Consider the following 7610-nt stretch of genomic DNA (forward strand, 5'->3'; position numbering starts at 1 on the left):
TTTGTAAAAATGTCTTTAAGAGATGGAAGTGGATAACTATGATCCATCAGACAGTCATTAAGGCCTGTAGAAAAATCGGCACATACCCGAATCTTCTTATTTTCCTTTTTACATACATAGTGGGTCTCGCCCACTCCGAATTGTCAACTTTTTCGACTACACCATTCTTCTGTAGTCTTTTTAGTTCAATTTCCACATCTTCTTTTGAAGAAAAAGGCACATTTCTTTTTGGGCTAAAAACAGGTTTCACATTCTGTTTTAATTCAAAATTTACTTCAGTTTTGGTGCACACTCCTAATCCCTCTGAAAAAACTTTGGGGAATTCACTTTTTAACACTGCCAGAAAATGGTCATTTTGTTTGGAATTTTTCTTTTCCAACGCTCTTACATTATTGCAAAATGAATTTATGGATAGCTCCCATAAATCAAACAAAACAATCCAATCAATTCCAAAAAGGCAAGAATTTATTCCTGGAACAACTGAAAGGGTTGAGGAAAAAGTTTTCGATCCAAGAGAAACACTGCAATTAAATTCTCCCATGAATTTTAATCGCTCTCCGGAAACACCTTTTGCAATTTTTTGTGTTTTTCTCAGTTTTGGACCACCAATTCTCTTCCAGGTCACTTCGTCGATTATTGATATGTCGCTACCAGTGTCATAAAGTAGCTTCACTGAGTGACCATTTATTTGTGTGTGAACGAATTTCCGTTTCCTTCCTTGTTTTATTTCTTCTTTGGACAAGACCACATTTACTTTTGGCTTCCATTTCCGTCTTTCGTCTTGCTTAGTTCGGCAGTGGGATGCCAGGTGTCCCACTAGGCCACATTTGGTACAACGTTGGTCTTAATAAGGGCAGTTTTTTCTTAAGTGCGGACCCGCACAACTCCAATATTCAAAACTTTTCTCTTTGTCTTTTGGAAATGTCTTCTGTTTTACTACCTGAACTTGGGATGTGACTTTTCCCTCTATCCTCGTAGTGTCCCTTTTTACATTTATCAATTTTTTACATTCTTCTGTCACTTTTTGCAAGTTCATTTCCGGGTCTTGTTCCATGATTGATGATATCCTTGACCTTAAATCCTTGTCCTTCGGTGCTATCAGTCCCTGGACAGATATGTAGCACTTAAACATGTACACTGATAAATTCTTTAATTTAAACAGTTCATACTGGGCGTTGACTTTGCTCGCATATGTGACAATGTCATCAGTTTCGTCTTTTGACATATTTAAACACCTATACCGTGTATGAAAAAGACTATCTCTTCCACCGAATACAACACACAAAATTTTCACCGTTTCTGAAAAAGAGATCTCTTCCGGTTTTTTAGGCAATATCAAATTCGTGAATTTAGTATTTTCTTCTGTACCCATTTTTTGGCGTAATAGGGTTTTTTTTCCTCATCCGACCACTTCTCGCATCCTTTTGTAAATATCGTTTCAAACCTACGATAATAGGCTGGAAAGTGTCACCTTTGTCTCGGTCATATTTAAACTCTGAAAGCGAGTTCGCTATACCCTCAGCCGAAAAAAATCTGGATGCACCCTCCTTAGATTTTTCTGACAAAATCGTTTTACAAAATAAGCGATTATCCGTCGTTTGTTGTATTACAAGAGTTTCGAAACGTTCTTGTTGAATTAGCATTTGTTTTTGAAAATCAATTTGGGCTTTTTGTTGAGCGATTAAACTCTCAGTTAACGTTTTCGCCAACGTCGCTATTTGTTCCGATGTCATTTTTGTTTAAATGTATCAATAGCAAGTTAACGTATACCACAGAGAAAAAAAATATTGTTCAAAAACAAGATGCTTATTTTCACAGAAAATTGTCAACACATAGGAAAGTTCCGAAAAAAAAATCACCGTTAAAATAACACTTGACAAAATTTCAAGAGACTCTTTTTTCGTCTACTTCAGCAGACACACGTAAACTTCTTTTAAACATTTTCTTTATTAAATAAACACAGATTCCTCAGTATTGTTCATTTGTTTGTTTTTTATCGTATTAACCAAATACAAAAAACACGTCCGTTAATCATGAAGAAAGTCACAATTTACACACACACACACACACACACACACACACACACACACACACACACACACACACACACACACACACAAACACGTTATATAAAGTCAACTCTTTGGGAGTTTAAAAAGAGAAAAACGGAGTTTAACTCGTCAATAATATAAAAATTATTTTTTACTTGCGTAAATATGTGGCAGACACCAGTCTTTCGCTTTCTAAGAAGCTTTTTCTTCAATTAAAAGTGAACTTTGTGAACAACAATTTTCAGAATGTTCTTGGTTACCACGTGTTTTTTTTTTCTTTTTTAGATGAATTTACAGTTCGTATCTCATCTTCGTCGCCAGTTGATATTTCCTGCGGTGGGTGGCTGGGTGGCCGTAATAAAAGGATATTCAAGAAAAGTATTCCACCAGGGAAATAAATGGATAAAAGGTTCTGAAGTAATAAAGAAGTTTATTTAGAATATTTACAGAGACTGCATGTTACGTTTTTAAGTGTTCCCGCCCCGGGAAGGCTCTGACAACCGGTGACCGGTGATAACGTTCTTTCGATAAAAAGTTCCAGCGGTGAATTGCTCATCTCGCCATAACAAAACATGAGCAGAAAAAATACTTAGATAATTTTTTTCACTTATTTTACAAAGTTTTTGTGTCTTTTTTTAAATCTTTTTTTTAATTTTGTCCTTTGGTAATAATTTTTTCCGTTTCTGTCCCTAAATAGCCAAATGGCGACGATAGATCGATTTCATTCAAATTTGATTTGCCTCTGGAAAAAAAAGTACTTGATCAAATTAAGTTACTTTTTTTTCGGAGAACTTCATTCCATAACGGGTACGTACAATATAACTTTTTTTTCAATGTTTTCGGTTTTTTAATGTCTTGGTAAAACTGTACGAGAGCCAATTAATGAAATACAAAACTGTTTGATTTAATTACATAAAAATGTTTTTTTGGTTTAGTGCTTTGGTTTGAATTCTAAAAGTTTTCATTCGTTTGTATTTGTTCTCATTGAAAAGATTATGAATTTATGTTGTTCACATGTAAACGACCTTGACATTGAATATTACAATGAAATGTAAGTTCCAATAAGAATTGAGGTATTTTGTAAAAATGTTGGTAAGTTTAAATTAAAGTAAAATAAATTATTTGTTATGGATTATTGTTATTAGTGAATGAAAAAGTTGTGATATACTGATATTGGTGAGAATCTTATGAAGGTATTTTAGTTTTTTATTAATGTTTGTTAGTTCTAAGTATAGAAGTGTGATATAAAAACAAAAATTATACTTATCTGCCTCCGGTCCTTCGGGGCCTGGGTGTCAAGCAAAGACCAGCAAAGACCATATGTGCGGGCAACCCCACATATAAGACCTTGGTCAATGTAGGGGCAACCCTTCATATGAATTGTCACTATCCAGCTCCCCTACTCCCCGGGGAGTTGGTCCTCATTTCCCCTTCACTCCTCACTTTAAAAATCGGCCTTGTGCCTAATTTGCTCGGTGGGGGAGCAAATAAATAATACTTACCTGGCGTAGGTCAGGCCCTGGTCCTTCGGGCAACAAGTGTCAAGCAAAGACCATATATGGGGCGACCCCACATATAAGACCTTGATCAATTTAGGGGCAACCCTTCATACTAATTGTCACTATCCAGCTCCCCTACTCCCCGGGGAGTTGGGCCACATTTCCCCTTCAATCCTCACTTTAAAAATCGGCCTTGTGCCTAATTTGCTCGGTGGGGGAGCAAATAAATATCCTTAAATTACATAGGGGTAACAGTGATCATTGAGGTCGCTCCCCAGAGCGAGGCCCATCCATTGCATTGCGGTTGGGTTTACCTTTGCGATCGTCCTAAATGTGGACGACTCGGACGTGCTATTTCTAAGTGCGGGGTCTGCGTACGCGCTCACTCCGATAATACAATCAAAATCAGAAATCCTTCCCTACTTCTTCCAAGTACCTCTCACTCATAGGTCTATACTCCCTCTGCTTAATCACCCTTAATCTCTGTAATACAAAGAAATACGCCATTTCTCTCGACCAGTTTATTATCCACTTCAATTCCAACGCTCTGATTGTATCTAATTTGCATGTAAATGTAATCTACGTTTAATCGTGAGGAATTCGTCTAGCTGTCGCCTACAGCTACTGAAAGTTTCTTCTTTCGATATACAGTGTGGGGCATAAGTCCTGTTACAAAATGTCCGACCTATTTTCTATGATAATATTAAAATAAATTTACTATTTAATTGTCACTATATGATAACGTAATGTATGATTTCTTATTTTTTAAGAAAAAAAAATGTTAATTTTTAAATAAATTTACAATTGAATTGAAGAGAATATTAACCATAGAGCAACATGAGAAAATGCAAAATCAACAAAAATGTTCTTTTTTTGTTTATAAAATTTCCCAGAATTTATTGTAATTATACCATAGCAAGTGTATTTAATTGCCTGCGAAACAGATTTTCTTTATAATTTATTTAATATAAAATATAATTTTTCTTTATCATATATGATATCACTAGTCACTACCAAAAGTCACCACAGAATCAGACCCCCTACATGAAAAACGATGTAACTTTATTATGAATTAATATTATCAATATAACTTTATTATAAATTAATATTATCAATATAACTTTATTATGAATTAATATTATTAATATAACTTTATTATGAATTAATATTATCAATATAACTTTATTATAAATTAATATTATTAATATAACTTTATTATGAATTAATATTATCAATATAACTTTATTATAAATTAATATTATCAATATAACTTTATTATAAATTAATATTATTAATATAACTTTATTATGAATTAATATTATCAATATAACTTTATTATAAATTAATATTATCAATATAACTTTATTATAAATTAATATTATTAATATAACTTTATTATAAATTAATATTATCAATATAACTTTATTATAAATTAATATTATCAATATAACTTTATTATAAATTAATATTATTAATATAACTTTATTATAAATTAATATTATCAATATAACTTTATTATGAATTAATATTATTAATATAACTTTATTATAAATTAATATTATTAATATAACTTTATTATAAATTAATATTATCAATATAACTTTATTATAAATTAATATTATCAATATATCTTTATTATAAATTAATATTATCAATAAAACTTTATTATAAATAATATTATCAATATAACTTTATTATAAATTAATATTATTAATATAACTTTATTATAAATTAATATTATCAATATAACTTTATTATAAATTAATATTATTAATATAACTTTATTATAAATTAATATTATCAATATAACTTTATTATAAATTAATATTATTAATATAACTTTATTATGAATTAATATTATCAATATAACTTTATTATGAATTAATATTATCAATATAACTTTATTATAAATTAATATTATTAATATAACTTTATTATAAATTAATATTATCAATATAACTTTATTATAAATTAATATTATCAATATAACTTTATTATAAATTAATATTATTAATATAACTTTATTATGAATTAATATTATCAATATAACTTTATTATAAATTAATATTATCAATATAACTTTATTATAAATTAATATTATTAATATAACTTTATTATGAATTAATATTATCAATATAACTTTATTATAAATTAATATTATCAATATAACTTTATTATAAATTAATATTATCAATATAACTTTATTATGAATTAATATTATCAATATAACTTTATTATAAATTAATATTATCAATATAACTTTATTATGAATTAATATTATCAATATAACTTTATTATAAATTAATATTATCAATATAACTTTATTATAAATTAATATTATCAATATATCTTTATTATAAATTAATATTATCAATAAAACTTTATTATAAATAATATTATCAATATAACTTTATTATAAATTAATATTATCAATATAACTTTATTATAAATTAATATTATCAATATAACTTTATTATAAATAAATATTATCAATATAACTTTATTATAAATTAATATTATCAATATAACTTTATTATAAATAATATTATCAATATAACTTTATTATAAATTAATATTATCAATATAACTTCATTATAAATTAATATTATCAATATAACGCTATTATAAATAATATTATCAATATAACTTTATTATAAATTAATATTATCAATATAACTTTATTATAAATAATATTATCAATATAACTTTATTATAAATTAATATTATCAATATAACTTTATTATAAATCAATATTATCAATATAACTTTATTATGAATTAATATTATCAATATAACTTTATTAAATATTAATATTATCAATATAACTTTATTATAAATTAATATTATCAATATAACTTTATTATAAATAATATTATCAATATAACTTTATTATAAATTAATATTATCAACATAACTTTATTATAAATTAATATTATCAATATTACTTTATTATAAATAATATTATCAATATAACTTTATTATGAATAATATTATCAATATAACTTTATTATAAATTAATATTATCAATATAACGCTATTATAAATAATATTATCAATATATCTTTATTATAAATAATTATTATCAATAAAACTTTATTATAAATAATATTATAAATATAACTTTATTATAAATTTATATTATCAATATAACTTTATTATAAATTAATATTATCAATATAACTTTATTATAAATTAATATTATCAATATAACTTTATTATAAATTAATATTATCAATATAACTTTATTATAAATAAATATTATCAATATAACTTTATTATAAATTAATATTATCAATATAACTTTATTATAAATAATATTATCAATATAACTTTATTATAAATTAATATTATCAATATAACTTCATTATAAATTAATATTATCAATATAACGCTATTATAAATAATATTATCAATATAACTTTATTATAAATTAATATTATCAATATAACTTTATTATAAATAATATTATCAATATAACTTTATTATAAATTAATATTATCAATATAACTTTATTATAAATCAATATTATCAATATAACTTTATTATGAATTAATATTATCAATATAACTTTATTATAAATTAATATTATCAATATAACTTTATTATGAATTAATATTATCAATATAACTTTATTATAAATAATATTATCAATATAACTTTATTATAAATTAATATTATCAACATAACTTTATTATAAATTAATATTATCAATATTACTTTATTATAAATAATATTATCAATATAACTTTATTATGAATAATATTATCAATATAACTTTATTATAAATTAATATTATCAATATAACGCTATTATAAATAATATTATCAATATATCTTTATTATAAATAATTATTATCAATAAAACTTTATTATAAATAATATTATAAATATAACTTTATTATAAATTAATATTATCAATATAACTTTATTATAAATTAATATTATCAATATAACATTATTATAAATAAATATTATCAATATAACTTTATTATAAATAAATATTATCAATATAACTTTATTATAAATAATATTATCAATATAACTTTATTATAAATAATATT

At 24.3% G+C, this 7610-nt stretch overlaps 1 non-coding gene across 1 annotated transcript; it reads left to right on the forward strand.

Moving 5' to 3' along the window:
* Positions 1 to 3779: 3779 nt before the first annotated feature.
* LOC145249119 (U1 spliceosomal RNA) lies at positions 3780 to 3941 on the forward strand. The gene has a single exon (XR_013863496.1). It is a non-coding gene; the product is annotated as a U1 spliceosomal RNA (small nuclear RNA).
* Positions 3942 to 7610: the final 3669 nt, after the last annotated feature.

This window comes from Euprymna scolopes, chromosome 27, assembly GCF_053919585.1.
Source record: "Euprymna scolopes isolate OS-2025 chromosome 27, ASM5391958v1, whole genome shotgun sequence".
Lineage (NCBI taxonomy): Eukaryota > Metazoa > Mollusca > Cephalopoda > Sepiida > Sepiolidae > Euprymna > Euprymna scolopes.